The sequence below is a fragment of the Triturus cristatus genome, chromosome 9 (assembly GCF_964204655.1).
Source record: "Triturus cristatus chromosome 9, aTriCri1.1, whole genome shotgun sequence".
In the NCBI taxonomy this organism is placed as follows: domain Eukaryota; kingdom Metazoa; phylum Chordata; class Amphibia; order Caudata; family Salamandridae; genus Triturus; species Triturus cristatus.
Genome location: NC_140592.1, coordinates 777,929,251 through 777,945,978, shown reverse-complemented (window position 1 = coordinate 777,945,978; position 16,728 = coordinate 777,929,251). Strand labels below are relative to the sequence as shown.

The window sequence follows — 16,728 nt, the reverse complement described above, 5'->3', positions numbered from 1 at the left end:
GGGTGCTGTAGTGCAGCAAGAATGCGCTTTATCCAGTCCTGTCTACATGATGCATGGAGAGATGGGTTCTTTACAGAATCCATCTGTGGCACAGAACCTTTCCAAAAAATTCTTTAATTTCATAATGAGACTTAATAGTTTTGCATTTATCCTCTTCTTTTCCAGCATAAAATTGTGCGTTATAGATTATCAGAATGCGCATTCCTTCTAGCGGTTGGAATACTATTTTGTTTTCCCAAAGTTTGTGCTATGTAGGCCACTGGCATTTCTCAAATCTATCACTATCACGTCAGTCAGAAGCCCAGATTCACTCACAATGTTTGTCATCTTCTGAATGTTATTTTCCTACTGAATATTTGCTCCTGCAGATTCGGTACGTGAACTTCTCTCAAGAATGCATCAAGAAATTTTCTTTTTTTTAAAATTCTTTATATTAACATTTTGCTCAAAAGACCACAGACAATCGTAATTATGACAGTGAGCCCCCAATACAGTCCGATCGGATGCAATTCCCAGAAGGGAGGAGGTTGTCAACAGCATTCTTTGCAATAGACATAGAGCCAATCCATGTGTACACAGCTAGTAAAAAACCCCTGGCAATAAAGACTGAGCTTCCTTGTCTCGTGTCCCTGACTTTACAATTGATCGTTGTCCAAATCCAACCCAGCCTATATTTACGCCACGGAGCCCATATTTTCTCCCACTTTTTGCTACATCCTCTCCCTTTATATATCATCTCTTATGCCCTCTGGCACCAGTTCATGTCACACTTCCACTCTGTGAGGGCGGCAGAGGTGACCCCCACCTTCGTGCAATGTTCCTTTAAGCGATACCGGCTGCCAGAGCCAACCAGATTCCCGTATAACTGGACCAATCTGAATCCCCTTTGATCATCAGGAGTAGCCATTTCGCTTCCATAGGGAGACACTCACCGGAGACTCTGGACAGTATGCCTATAACTTCCCGCCAATAGCTAACTATCTTCGGACATTCCCACAAGATGTGGAAAAATGTACCCTCTTGCTAACATCCCCTAACGCAGAGCGCTGAGTGTTTTACCCCAGGTGTACAAATGTGTGGGTGGGTAGTATGTGCGGTGCAGAATTTTAAGTTGCACTAGCCGGAATCGCGTCCGGATCGCTACTTCCCTTGGACTCTGCACTGCCTCCTGCCAGTCCGTGTCGTCTGTTTCCCAGGTCCTCAGTCCACACTGCCTGCAGCGCAACTAGAGGGTTTGGCCTGTTGTTGATTAATTTAGGGTAGACAGTGGAAGTGGTCTTTTCTACAATGGGGTCGAGGAGTAGCCGGTCCTGTTGCTGCGAGTACTCCGGGAGTGAAGTGCAGTGCTGAATGTGCCTCTGTAGAGCGTGCATGAGCCGGAGATCATGGTATTTTTGTGTGTTGTGCAGGGCGTATTCTTGTTGTAGCTTCTCAAATGTGAGTGGTGTCACCCCCGTCCACAGACGCTCAATTCCTATCAATTTCCACTTCCCAAAGCCTGATGGTGCGACTACTTCATTGAGGAAAACGCCCTCCCAAAGTGGGGTTTGGCCAGTCAACTCCCCAGCCCATCCCAATAGTTTATTTGCTTCTCTCCAGCAGTCCACTACTACTTTTGTATATAACGGGCTGGCTCTCCAGCTTCCTCTGTCCTGAGTATAGGAGTGAGGTATGTCGGCCACCAGGCATACCCGCTCTATCCACTCTGTAGGCCGGCTCGCTCTCCTCCGTATAAACCCAATCATTAATGAACATGAGCTGGGAGGCCCAGTAGTACAATCTGATATCTGGAACTGCCAGTCCTTAATCATACACGCCTCTCTGCAACTTAGTGAGTGCAATTCTTGGGGAGCCTCCTTGCCATAGTAGTAGTCTAACTTCATGTGAGATCCTTTTAAAAATTGTGGGGGGGACTCGGTACGGGGTGTTCTGGAGAACATAAAGAAGGCGGGGCAAGGCCATCATTTTGTACAGCGCTGCCCTTTCCATCAATGAGACTGGGAGGGTGCGCCAGTGACTTACATCCGTACTGAGGCGCTCCAGCTGGGACTCGACGTTTGCCCGCAGAAACCGGTCAGGGTCTCTCATTACTTATATGCCCAAGTATTTGAACCCTTCCAACACTATCTGGGCAGTACAGCTAGCTGGTGCCCTGGGAGGGGTCCCCGAGAGTGGGAATATCACCGACTTAGCCCAATTAATGCTGTATCCAGATTAACTGCTGAAGTGCTCGTAAATATGCAGCACCCTCGCCATTGAGTGGTATGGTCTCGCCAAATATAGGAGGATATCATCTGCGTACAGTGAGATGCGCTCCTCCCATCCACCCGGGGCACCTATCCCCCAAATCATCGGATCCCTTCTAATCCAGTGCGCCAGTGCTTCGAGGGCGAAAAGCAATGGGGACAGGGGACAACCCTGCTGGGTGCTCCTGGCTAGCCGAAAGGATCTGGAGACTACCCCATTGGCTCTCACCTGTGCACTGGGACTCTCATACAATAATCTCACCCACTGATTAAAATTGGGGCCGAAGCCCAACTTACAAAGAACTTAGACTAGGTAAGGCCATTCTATACTGTCGAATGCCGTTAAAGCATCCAATGACATGACTGCCGTCTGTTGAGCTTCCGGGCTGCCCGTAAGGTGGAGTACTCCGTAGAGTCTCCTGAGGTTGTGCCTGGTGCTTCTTTTAGGCATAAATCCCGACTGGTCGAGATACACAATTTCCGAAAGAACAGGCACCAATCTGTTGGCTAATGCCTTGGCGAGCACCTTCGCCTCAACATTGATCAGAGAGATCGGGCGGTAGGAGGCGCACTGGTCTGGCGTCTTCCCGGCCTTGTGTATAACTGTTATCGTGGCTGTTCTCTGATCAGATGGGAGCTCACCCTTCTCCCAGGCCTCCTCTAGCATAGCCAGCATTGGCGGTATTATTATTGTGGCTTGATTCTTGTAGATCTCAACCGGAAGCCCGTTGGGACCGGCTGCCTTCCCCGAGTTAAGGTCTTTTAGGGCCGCACTCAATTCCTCTCTTGTGAAATCTGCCTCCAGAGCAGCCCGGGATTCCTCAGATAGCATGGGCAGGGAGAAGTCTCTTAGAAATTCCTCGCAATTACCCCTGCTTCTAGTACAGGCCGGCGTATAAACCCCTTCAAAGTGCACTGCAAAAGCCTCTGCTATACCCGGGCTAGTAGACTGCAGCACTCCCGTCTGATCCAACACCCCTGTCACCCAAGAACACTGTCTTGTTTCTCCAGCCAAGCTAGAAGTCGTGCAGCCTTGTCCCCTACGTCGTAAAGCCAATGTTGCGTCGCGAGTGCATATACCCGCGCTGCCCCTTCTGCGAGGGCTCGCAATTCATGCTGTTTCAGTGCAAGCCTATGTCGCAGGTCCCTCGAGGCGTCTTCCACTGCCTGTCTCCATCTGCATGATCTCCAACTCAAGGGATCGCGCTTGAAGCGCCTCTTCCTTGTTTTTCCTCCCAATGAGGGCCTGTGCTTGTCCCCTCAAGACTATCTTGTACACCTCCCGTAAGGTGATGCTAGAGGCGACTGAGCCGGTATTCTCTTGGAAGTATTGTTCTGAGCACTTCCGGATCTGGTCTCAAAGGTCTGGATCTTTCAGGTGCCAGGGGTCGATCCGCGGGAAGGCTGCCCTATTAAGTACTGGTCCCTTAATTGCCACCTCCACTGGAGAGTGATCGGAGATCCCCCGAGCCATCTGTGTTGGAGTAGTAAACTTCTCTACCTTATCGCTCTTTGTGAAGAGGTGGTCTATTCTGGAGAAGGATTATTGTCTGGCTGAGTAGTATGTGTATTGCCTAGTTGTGGGATTATGTGCCCGCCATATGTCTACCATGCCAAGGGCCTTCATGAAGCCTGCCAAGTTGTGCGTCCCCGGTTAACCACCCCAGAAGCGGAGCGATCAAGGTCTGGGTTCATAACAGCGTTAGTATCACCACTCAAGAGGAGGGTGCCTAGGGGCAACCTGAGCAAGAAGGAACTGATCTTGGGGAAAGTGACCTTGTGAAGCCCAGGGGGAATGTAGAGTGAGCAGAACACTATCGGCCGCCCCTCCCATCTACCCATCGCCACACCAGGCAGCCTGTATCGTCGGTATGTACACTAGTGACAGTCAGAGGGAAGGTATTACAGAGCAGGATACCCACTTCCCGCTCCCCTGAGGAAAACCCAGAGTGGGCCACCGGCCTATAGCCAAATCTGTCAAGCGCTTTACATTTTCTGCCTTTATATTTTCTGTCTCTTGAAGCAGCACCACATCCAGGGAGTGCCTCTTGATGTACTGAAGGACCAGAGTGCGCTAAATTTTATTACCTAGTCCGTTTACGTTCCAGGTCCACATGTTTAAGTTAGTCTGCTCCCCCATGATATGTAGTTTGAGTTGTACCACCCGTGACCCTCACCCTTCCCAGCTCCATCGTGTACGGACTGGGTGCATTTTTGTGATTATATTGGTCCTGAGCAAATCTAAGAACATGTTACAAAACATTACAAAACCTCACACAACATACCCAACCCCCCTCTCCCTGCACCCTTGTTTGGTGAGTAAAAACCTCCCACATACAGAGTGCCTGTCGCCCAAACTGTGTTCTAGTAAAACAATAAGAGAGGGGCAGCATGCAAGCCACCAGCGCAGACCGCCTTATATGTTCAACAGGATATACCTGAACCCCATAAGTATGCATTAGTAGCAACCTAGGGCTATTGATGCTCCCACGCTCCGTTCTCTTCGCACAGGCGGTAACCCAAGAGAAGGTCCCAGGAGTACCTTTAAATGCTAACCCTTCATGAAGAAAATGACCCCTCTGCACCCTCTCTCTGCCCTCCCCCTTCTGGCACAGCCCTGAATCCCAGAGGTTTCAATGTACAGTCACAATACTTGCGGGGGAGAGGAGAAAATGTGCGTTGTCACTCATTCAGTGGTCTCTCTCAGGGCGATCTGCTTCATGTGCCACCTTGCGACCTTCACTGGCGTCTCCCGTCTCAGGCGGCCCCCGAGGCTTCCCTCCTCTGCGACCAACTTTGTGCCAACCTTCAAGCCAGTCACTTACTCTGCAGACCCCTTGAGTGCTGCCTCTCAGAGCCTAACCCCTAGAGCCACCCATGATATTAGCTATGCACTTACTGCTCTCATTTGGTCTTGAAGGCTTTTCTTGTGGTGTCCATCTTGCCAGATATGACACAATCATAGGCCTGTAGGTGGAATACGATGAGGATAGGGCAGAACTTTTGGAAGCCCTGGAATGGGGACTCCAGAAGGCACAGGTGAAGCTCAGCCTTTTTAAAATCCTTCAGGGCCGGAACTGGACACTGGCACAGCTTCAGGTTGTAAGGTTGCCCCCTCATTCTGCCTGCTGGCGATGCAATCACGTGCCCTAAGATATTGTTCATATCTTATTGGATTGTTCCGCCATTCGCCCCTTCTGAATAGCAGTGAGGTGTACACATCAGGAATCTATGGATTTGCTCTCGCCACTTCCGGACCCTCCGTGACTTATCAGATCTTTCCAAGCCGACCCGCCATGCCCATCGATTGCTTGTCAATGCCCTTACAGCTGCTAAGATCCGTATTCTGCAACACTTGCATTCTCCACAATTGCCGTTGCCTGAGGAATGGCTCACAGAGATGTACAGAACTGTGGCCTATGAAAAGGTAATTAACATTTAAATGGACAGAGCAGATGTTTTTCTTCTCACATGGTCCCCTATTCTTCAGGATGCCCTCACCCTAATTCGCATTGAATCTTTGTTCTTACTCATTACTATCATTGCACCCGCCCCCTTTTGTCCCGCATTACTATGCGTGGCCTTCTCCTGACTGGCCTTCTCTTCCATGCTTTGTAGTTTTATCTTCCTTCCCTCCTTTTCTTTCTGCCCTTCTACTCTTTACTTTCCTCTTTCTCTAGCTTATTTTCTTATTCCCGTCTTTAATTTCTCCCCTTCTTATATATTAGGATTGTTTGTTATTAATGCTTTTTCTCGCAATCAACATTTGTATCTCAATCTGGGTCCATGCTGGACTTGCATGTCACTGTATTTGACGTTATTTTTCAGTACTGGATTTATGCCAATAAAAATAATGGCTACACAAAAAGAAAAAATAGAGTATGTTTTAATCTTAATTTAGACACCAAAATGAACGGAGTAGCCTACATAAAACCAAAGTTATAGATTTTTGAAGCAATAGAAAATCAGAGCAAAATAATACAGTGAAAATGAAACGTTGCAGTCAATGGGAGAAACCACTAGTGACAATTGGTCACTAGCAGGTCGAGTTGCGAGGTACCCTCGCAGGGCAAAGGTGATGCGGGTCCCAGGACCAAGCCACAACAGACAGTTCAATTTTCCTGGCTGTCCGTGGTGCTGAACAAGAGCCACACGAGAGCTTATTTTACCACTGAAACGGTACTGCGGGTGAAAGATGCAAAAAGACAACAACCATATGGTTGCTGACGTTGGTTGATGGTCGGATGAAGTTCCCTCTTGATCGAGTAAAGAGGTAATTTGCTGAACTGGTGACCAACAAGCCTTAGCAGTGGTAAGTAAAGCAAAGAGTAACCTCAATGCCCGGTGGTCCAGGAGAACGCAGTAGCTGCCTGTAGCTTTGTGAAACGCAGGACTACAGTTCCCACAATGGACTAGACAGTCTGGATTTGGGCGATCCCTCATAGAGCCCGATGGTCCGCAGTTCATCAGATCCGGAGCATTGTTTTACTTGCAGTTTTCAGGGGACTAGTGCCAATAGTCCATGAGAGTCTGAAAGTGCTTCAGGCTTTCACAGAGGTCCCATTGTCTGGGGGAACCGAGAGATAGCCTAAGACGAGTCTCAATCGGGCAGTTCCAAAAGCGTTGTCACAGGTGCAGGGTATCCCTCTGTTGCTTTGTGCAAGTCTTGTTGCTGGTACGGGTCTCTTCTTCTGTCCTCTTTATAGCAAGTTGTTCTGAACTGAGGTTCTGGTGTCAGGGGTGTCCCTTAAATCCTAGATTTAGGGTGTGGGAGCTAGTAGGCAGCAACTCCCTACAGCTAGTACGACTCTGAAGTGGCCACGCCTGGGGGTGTGAGTCACCTTTTCTACCGAGACCCCCTCTATTCTACCACTCCTAAAGATGGCAGGAATCTAAGTTTTGTGTACAGACCAGGCTGCTCACCCTGGAAGTGTGGCTAGTCTTCTGAGGGTGTACGCCTCCTTTGAATAGCTTAATTTCCTGCCTGGCCAGGGGCAGAGCGGTTTCTTTAATTGGGAGTCAGCCCTGATGCATATCCGAGGAGGTGCAGCCTCTGAAGCTCACCGCCTTGATGTGCCACTTCATCTGAAAGAGACCGTAGTAATGGATTCTTACCTTAGAATTACCCCCAGGCGTTCGACTTGATCTGGAGATTTGTTTTCGTAGCAGTACCCCTGCGCGTCGGTAGGTGACGTTAGTCGACTCGAGGTCCGTCGTCTGCGTTCTGGTTGCCGGGATGACGTTGTGGTGTCTACTTAGACGCCGCCCCTGTGTGCTGACATCAGTTCTTTCTTTTTCCGCGCCAGCCAGTGCAGACCCGGAGAGAGCATGCCCCTTGGGCACTTTTTAACTAACCCTTTGTCAACATCTTTTTGAATCTTCGACTCCTGGTGCACGAGGGATGTCCAGCCGTCGGCCCTCCTGTCACACTAGTTGATGTTGGTTACCAATCTGCACCTCGTGTGTCTCTGGTGCCTGGAGCGCGACCACGACCCGAAGTCGTGCCCCGACTGCCGGGCCCTGAACCCGAAGTCTTTGTGGGAGCGGTCCCGAAAGCTTTTGGAGGCCCGGCAGTTCACTCCATGCCGTTCGAGGTCAAGGGGAAGGTCGCGGAGTCGCCACCATTTGCCCTCCTCGGGTAAGTTGAAGCACAAGAAGAAGGCGAAGAAGCATCGTCACTCTTCGCCTTCTCGCTGGCCGACTCGACGCAGGACCAGGAGCGTCGTCGCTCTCCAGCTCCTTCCTAGGAGACCTGCGGGAGGGCTCTGCGCTTCCCTCCTTTTCCCGGAGCTGAAGCGTCCCTTTCCTAGCTTCGTGCATTTTACAAAGCGCTGCACAGCATCTTTGGGCAACCCGCCCCAAGGCCTAGATCCGGATCGGCGCCGGTCGACCTAACTGTACCTTCCCCGGCGCTGATTCCAGTGGCGAACCTCCCCCACCCATCCCCCCCCCCCCCCCCCCGACGTCCGTTGCGTCTCCAACCGGCGTCGACCCCAAACTCACCCCTGATTTTGGACAAGGCACTGGACAGATGTTTACCGACCTCGGTACCCATGCCGGAGGGTACTTTGTACCGCTTTTAATCCCTGGCGTTCCCTACCACCCTGAGTGGCAGCCAGAGGAGGGTGAGGAGAACTGGGAGGAGTCGTTGACCCTCTAGCAGACCAACTTGAGGAGCCGGACTGGCGAGAGGAGTTTGGTGATGCCAGCGGTCTGGATACCTCCCCAGACTTTTGTATGCTTTCTCCCTCTACCGTGGCTTCGGAGGAGGGAGCTTCCTACGCTATGGTGTTGCGCAGGGCGGCTGAGGCCTTGGGCCTTGGGTCTTGGGCCTTAAGCTTCCTACGGTGGCTGTGAGGACTAACCTCCTGACTGAGGTGCTTCAGCTGGCAGCAGCCTCTTCGGAGCCCCTGCGGCCTTTTAATGAGGCTTTCACTGACATCCTTCTGGGCACTTGGTCCAAGCCCAGCACAGGGATTGATTGCCCTATGCCACCGCCGGCCCCAGGCGACCCACTTTTTCTCTCCCAACACCCTACCCCTGAGAGCTTGGTGGTCCCAGCCTCATACTCAAAAGGCGCATTCCCTACTGCTCCCCCAGATAGGGAATCCAAGAAGCTACACCGCATGTTCAAGTGCTGCTACAGTGCCAGGAGGAGGCCCAGGCCGTGCTCACCCGTGCTGTTGCTGAGGGTCAAGACGCAGCTAAGTTCACCATCCGGTGTGGGCTGGATACCGCCGACTCGCTGGGTAGAACAGCTTCCACGTTGGTAGCCCTGAGGTGATACGCCTAGCTGGGAACGTCTGGCTTCACTTTGGGACATGCTTAGGCTTTCCTGTTTTCAGTTTCTATTTTTGGTAAATTCTGGTGGTGTTTTTTCAGTGTTTTCTGGTGATTTCAAAATCTTAAAAATACAGTGCTTTTCAGTGGTTACTCATTTTCACGCCATAAAAAAACTGCAGAAACAGTGTTTTACTGGTGTTTATGGAACGCTTTACTTTTATCATTGCTTGCTTTCGTCACTGATGCATGGTATGTCAACAGTTTACGTACAGTGTATATGAGGTGCAAATACATTTTTACAAGCCAAACTTATTGTAGTATCCCATACAATATTTCTTCAGTGAATCTTTGGAAAACAGACGATTCACAATAACGAAAGAGAAGAGCAACCTGAATTGAAAAATGTGGTCATTCAATTTCTCCCAAGAGAAGGAGTCCAGAAGCTGCTTCTTTTCCCATCAACAATAGCGATGAGGTGCCTTTTACCAAACAAATGCAAGTCGAACAAAATCAGCACAGTAGTCAGATGTGCATAAGCAGCCTGCTGCATTTGAAAACGCATGGGGATTGGGGGGTTGACACGAGCAAAAATGTTTAGAGTTAAAATATTTTATCAAATATAATTTGGAGTGTCAAATATAGTTTGGAATGTCTAACACTTTGGCGCTTCATTAAGGCAACTTCATTGTAGAGCCAATGCATAATCAGAGTAAGGTTTAACAGTTGCTTTTTGCTGCATATTTATTTATTTATTTATTTGGGTGAGTGCAACCTTTAATTTTTTGAGGGAGGAGTACTGACTATGTTATCGCAGACCCTGACCTAACTGCCGGTCCCCTCGTAAGAGTGCCCCCAACGAATGGTGCAGGCAATAGGCCAAATCAGCCTCTCCTGCGGCCCAACATTATTTCCCCCCCCCCAACCTCCTGGTGTAGCACTGGCAGGTCCCAGGCACCACCCAGACAATCTTCCTTGCTCCCTGTACGTCAACGGGGGGGGGCACAATTAGCCTTCTGTAATCTTTTTCCTGCAGCCATGCCAGACACTCAAATTATTGCACTCTCCACCTCCTGTGTGCCCACCAGCGCGCTACCCACTGTTCCTTCCATCTCCAGCATCATCCCAATGTGTCCTTACTGCCTCGTGCCATGAGAACCCCCCGCTTTCATGAAGGTGACCATCCGCTCCCCAACAACCTGTGCAAACTACCTCCAGCCTCCCTTGCATTTCTCCCTGTATTGCGCCCCTTCGCACGCTACTCCAACACTTACAAAGGATTAGTCTTGAAAATTAGTATAGTGAAATATGAAGTAATTTGAGTGGTGGATATGTTATTTAGTTATTGGATAGAGAAGGGTAGGTGGCGGGACAGAAGAGGGGAAGAAATTTGTATTTATATAGTGCTTGCTACCCCTGATGGGGATTTGAAGCACTTTTTTGGCGAGTAGCACACTACTCCGGAACCCATAGGGTTAGTGTTGAATTACTATAGTGAAATATGAAAGTAATTTGAGTTGTGGATATGTTAGTCAGTTAATTGGATTGACAAGGGTTGGGGAGGGGGAGAAAAGGGAAAAAGGTTTGCATTTATCACACGCAGAAATTTCGACCCTATTGTCTCCTTAAAAAATTACCTACAGCTGGCACAGTGGTTTGTTCTAAGGCAATGGCCCATACCTATAGAAATGAACTCTTGTTGGAATATGTGCAGGCCACTCAAATTCTTAAGTTCAGTCCCAAGGTTTGGTGAAATACCTCCGCCATTTTCCTAGGTAACATTGGGTTTAGTGGTCAGCAGAACAGCAACTTGTGCCTCGTCTGTCTAAATGCCCCCCCATGCTGTGTAGCAGATGGGGAAGGGTCAAATGTGAACATTAATCCTACCCAGACAATCTGATTAATCGAATCACTGGCTTAGATATTTCTCATCAGCCCGCCATTACCATTGGTGTACTCAAAAGTGTATTCTATGTGTTTCTAAATTGTCCCTACTTAATAAATATAAGCAAGTGATAATAACTGCCACACAAGCCATTCTTAGATCTTTGGGGGCCGGGAATAGTATGAATTGTAACACCTGCAAAAGTGTGAGGGATAGTAGTTGTCTTGGTACTGTCATTGGCAGCAAAAATGGATAGTTTAAGTTGCAAGATCCCTGGCACCTAAGCACTGCATGTGAACCTTAATGATACAGGGGCAAGGTGAGACCAAGCAGTACAGGAAGGCATATGCCTGAAAACACACACTGCGCTGTACCCACATTTTGGGGGAAAAGGCCACCTTGCACATTATAACTTCTTCATGATACTAAATAGTACATGTAAACTAGTTTGTATTACTTTATTCGTAGAATGACTTCCTGCTGTTCGTGTCCTCTAATTACTAATCAAGGATAATTGACGCAGATGTAAAAGCCCTGTAAAATGCTTTCCATTTGTATTTGCTGTTTGATGTATGTGCCGATCATGCGGTTTTACTTCTCTAAGCGTTTAACTCTGTCAGGGGTGTCGTCGCACGGGCTCCCACCAAGTAAGCTATCAGCCACAACAAAAAGCCTCGTAATGTGTTTCCTTTTAACTTCCTTATTTCCTCACCAAAACCCTCCCTCACAATGAAAAACATTTAAAACCTGGTGAAGATTATTCCTTCACCATACTACGAGCGCAGCCATGATTTTTTTATGGTGTGGCCGAGCTTCCATCCGTTTTAGTCCGAGAACAGAAAACAATCCATTTGCCCAGGATCACACATTGGCTCTAACTCGGGTCTGCTGGTTCTTGGGAATAACTTAGCCAGCAGGCCATATTTCCAGGAATTATTTTTGTGACTGCCTGTTTCTTTCATTCTTAAGTGTTTAGAAAGGCTGCTTCTCTGCTGGAGGGTGGGGGAGGTCTCGCGCGCTCTCTCTCACGCAGGTCGGGTTTTTAAATCAGATGCCTATTAATTTGTGCATAAGGAAAGCAGGAACTAGTTTTCACTGCTAATCTTCACAGTAATGACGCCCCAGGAATGGCTGGCCTTTGGTGAGGTGATGCCTAGGCTTCGAGTAATGTTAGTGACGATGACTGGCTGCCAGAGACATGGTTGTGTTACCTACGGGCGGCAGGGCCAACTAAACCTTCATCCTCTGAGGTTCATACAGTCACCTCCCCTTTACAGGATAACAAGCACAAGCTCTCCCTTTAGTAAACAAACATACCCGGCCTTTCCCATTCTGCACATTTAGAGCCCGTTTCCACCCTTGCATTTGTAGTGCTGATTCTGCAGGTGGCAATAAGTAGCCGAGCAGCTCTAGACGGAACATCGCTCTACCCCTGAAGAAGCTGTGGCTCTATCCTGCAGTCAGCTGTATAGCCACGCGCCCACTTCTCGAACCCTCCCCACCTCACCTCTGTTCCTCTGTCGGCCGCTTCTGTACGAGGTCCCCGGCTGCGGCAGCCGTAGGGACCTCTGAATATCAATGGGAATAAGTTATTCAACCGCCGCCGTAGCCCCCCTGGAGGCACTGTCCCATCAGGCCAACAGAGAGACAGTTCTTTGTGAGGCGAGCAGCCCCGATTTCCGAAAAGAGTAAAAGAGGAACTCCAAGAAGAATTCTGGTGCCCACAAGGGACCAGGGCCGCGTGAGCAGTCCTCAGAGGCAATCGGTCAGCGACCAAAAAGTCCGAAGTCTCTCTCGCAGTGGGGGCAGCGTGCACCAGGAATCCCCAGGGGCAGGCTGGCAGCAAGTGCCTGGGCGTCCCTACCCCCCATTATCACACATCGTTACCTCCTCTCCCACACATTGCTCCGCTCCTGCTGCCATATGAACTTCGAGCGGGGGGCCATTATACTCCTTTGGCTCCACCAAGAGGGCCAACAAATATGAAAATCAGTGACACTCTGTTTAAACCGGGTCAGCTGATTTTAGTCAGTAGGGTACTGTCGGGGACAATCTGTTTCAACCGAATTCCGGACAGCCTAGACATGCCCTTTGATGGCAGTCGCCTGTTTGGTGACAAGGCAGACTACACGCTTGAGCGCTTCAAGGACTCTAGGGCCATGGATAGATCCCTGAGCCTCGCAGCAACTTCTCGCCCCATGCAGTCTGCCTTTCGCCCCACCACGTTGTACCCAGAGCCACTGGGCCACGCAAGCTACCCAGTCTGTGCTTGGCCCGGGGATGTGGGACCCAGCGTCGTGGGTCTGGGGGCCAGCAGGTGGGCAAGTCCTGTAGTCCCCACAATCCCCCCTCGGGCTATGATACCGATGTTTCAGCCTATATCCCAGATTTCGGTGAGAATGACTCTCAAGCTGCTGGTCCTCATGGCCTCTTGCATCCTGCTGGTATATCATGCCAGATGGCATATGCGGGCTCTGCAGTGGGACCTGACGTTCCAGTGCGTGCAGCATCAGGGCAATCTTTCCGATGTCGCCCAGATCTTGGAGGGGACTGCGAGTCGGTTGCAGTGGGGGCTCACGAACCAAGATTGGGTCAGTGGCAGATCCCTCTCCCTTCCCCAACCAGAGTTCACAATGGTGACTGATGCGCCACTCCTGGGATGGGGCAGCCACATGGGAGAGGCAGAGATCAGAGGTCTCTAGTCTCCTTGCGGAGTCCGAGCTTCACATCTACCTTCTGGAGCTTCGGGCGATCCGTCTTGCACTGAAGGCATTCCTTCCTTCTGTCAAAGGAAGAGTAGTGCAGGTGTTCACGGACAACGGCACCGCCGTGTGGTACTGCAACAAACAGGGCGGGGTGGGGTTGTGGACCCTATGTCGCCTTTGTACATGGCTGGAACATCAGGGCATATCCCTGGTGGTTCAACACCTGGTGGGTTCCCTGAACCACAAGGACAAACTCAGCCGCAGGTGCGTGATGGATCACAAATGGAGTCTTCACTCGGAGGTGGTGCAAGGTCTCTTTCAGCAGTCGGGAGAGCCTTGGTTAGATCTATCTGCCACCAAATAGAAAGTGCAATGTCAGCAGTTCTGCGCGTTGGAGTTTCCAAGGCGGAACTAGCTCAGCGACCTCTTTCGTCACAAGTGGAACTGTGGCCTCCTGTGCGTCTTTCCGCCTGTACAACTTCTACCCGGAGTGCTGAAGATCAAGTGCGACCGGACCCAAGTAATTCTTGTGGCTCTGGACTGGGCGCAAAGAGTCTGGTACCCATAGGTCTTTAGCATGGCCATCGATCCTCCGATCAGACTGCCTCTTCGGGAGAATCTTTTGTCCCAGCAGCAGGGGATGGTCCTCCACCCGAACCTATCCAACCTCCACCTCCCTGCGTGGAGATTGAGCGGTGACGGTTGACTGCTTTCGAAGTCAGTAATGTCATCTTGGCAGCCAGGCATCCCTCCACTAAAACAGTGTACGACGGTCTATGGAACAAATGTGTGGTAATGTGCTCAGCAAAGGCTGTGGATCCCCTTTCTGCCCCTCTTTCAGAGGTTCTCCTCCTCATTCTTTCCTTTGCCCAGCAGGGCTCTGCTCATGGCACTCTTAAAGGCTATCTTTCTGCCATTTCGGCCTTTCTTCACCTTCCTGATCAGCCTTCTCTTTTCAAGTCCCCTATTGTACACAGATTTTTGAAGAGCATTACTCATCGCTTTCCTCCTCCTTTCGTAATTCCCCTGTGGGATTTGAATCTTGTCCTTACCTATCTTATGTGTGCTCCTTTCGAGCCACTATATAATTGTCCTCTACGTCTTCTTACTTTAAAGACTGCTTTCCTGCCCGCAGGGTGAGTGAGCTTCAGGCCCTGTCTTCCAAACCTCCCTTTCTTGATGTCCATCGGGACAAAGTGGTCCTTTCTACTAGGCCCTCTTTTCTGCCCAAAGTGGTTAGTTCTCTCCACATATGTCAGACCATCACACTGAAAAGCACAGGGTGATTCTCACCCAGTGTCCCCACGTTGCACTCCTGGGGGTCCAATGACCCTTGTTATGAGGTTCAAAAACAAATGTAGCCAGATATTTTCTTGTTTCCTTATTTATTGGTTATCTTTTTAACTCACAATGTTGTCAATCACATGTGACTATTCGTGTTATTCTTCAATATAGCATTTTCCTAATGCAATTGAACACAGCATTACTATATTCCCAATGCATTTCAGGTAAATACCCTTCTTCAGAGGAATCTTTCTCTAGTAAATGCCATGAAAAGGTGAAGGTTTAAGGGTCTGCCTCTGCAGCCCGTCATTCAAATGTTTCCCTGGAATTGCCAGTGAAAAAAGTTTTGGGCCCGGTCACATTGCCCACCTTCTTCCTGCCCCCACATCCCTCCAAGGAGGAGGAGAGACTCCACCGTCTGGACCCCAAACGTGTGCTGTCCTTCTACCTTGACCGCACTAAAGACTTCATGGTGGACTATCAACTCTTCGTGGGTTATGTGGGCGCCAAGAAAGGTCGGGCCGTGCACAAACGTACCAATCTCTCGATGGGTTGTCCTATGCATCAAGATCTGTTATTCTTTGGCAATAAAGGAATTATTTGGCAAAAAAGGAACCTTCGGTGGGACTGCACGCCCACTGTACCAGGGCGATGGCAGCCACTACTGCATTGGGACGTGGAGTTCCGCTGGTTGACATCTGCCAGGCAGCCACATGGGCCTCCCTGCACACGTTCACAAAAAATTACTGGCTGGACAGCCAGGTCCGGAGTGACGGCTTTTTCGGCCGCTCGGTTCTCCAGAACATTCTGGTGTGAACTTAGTTTGCAGACCCACCTCCGGGGTTGGCATTGTTGGGGTATCTACTCTAAGGTATTGAATCTAGAACTAAGGTCTCTTTCAGATGATCAAGTTACTTACCTTCGCTAACTATGTATCTGTAAGAGACATTTGTAGTTATAGATTCTTTACCGCTCCACCCATCTTCCCCGTTATGTGAACTGACTTCTAGGGATAGGGACTCCCTTACAGGGCCTTAGTTATGTGCACCAATGGTCAGTGTCTTGCCAGGCTCTGCGCTTCTGGTATGGAAAGTCATGTCAGAACTGATATCAGCACGCAGGGGTGGCGGCTAAGTAGACACTGCGATGTCATCCTGGCGACCACAACGCCGACAACGGACACGGAGTTGACCGACACCACCTACCAACGCGCAGGGGTACTCCTACGAAAAAATGTCTCTGGATCCAGTCTGATGCCTGGGGGTAATTCTAAGGTAAGTAATCTAGATCTACATATGTCTCTTACAGATACATTGTTACCGAAGGTAAGTAACTTGTTCACTAGGCTGCTTGGGAAGCGCAGGCCTTACAGCCAGAGCACAGAGAAGCTGGGGCAAAAAGGCGGGCAAACTCTAAGGAAAAAAACACAACAAATGGAGAGGATGCAGACGATGAAGCATGACACGAATATGTGTGTGAGATTTCCTCTTCCATAAAAGATTACTGTTCGAGGTATATGAGCTGCAGATTACACACTATGCATAGATCGCCATCTGGTGTTGGGCCTGGATGTTTGCACTTGTTTGTGTCCTGGAAAGTCTTTGGAAGTCACAAGATAGGTGACTCCTCCTTAGGATGCTAGTGCGCATGGGCATCGGCTCCAACCTCAGATTGTTTTTTTTTCCGCCATCGGGCTCGGATGTGTTTATTGTGCTCCAGTTCGGAACCATTACCGACTCTACTTTCGACGCGCAATCCTTCACCCTTTTCAACAGTATTGTCTTGATCGCGTTTTCCAATCGACGCTAGTCTCAACAGCTTCGAAGTC

The 16,728-nt window shown here is 49.7% G+C and overlaps 1 protein-coding gene across 1 annotated transcript in view; it reads left to right on the top strand.

Annotated features, from left to right (window-relative positions):
* PELI2 (pellino E3 ubiquitin protein ligase family member 2) overlaps positions 1 to 16,728 on the top strand; it is a 195,027-nt gene that overhangs the window by 127,452 nt on the left and 50,847 nt on the right. The window lies entirely within an intron of this gene.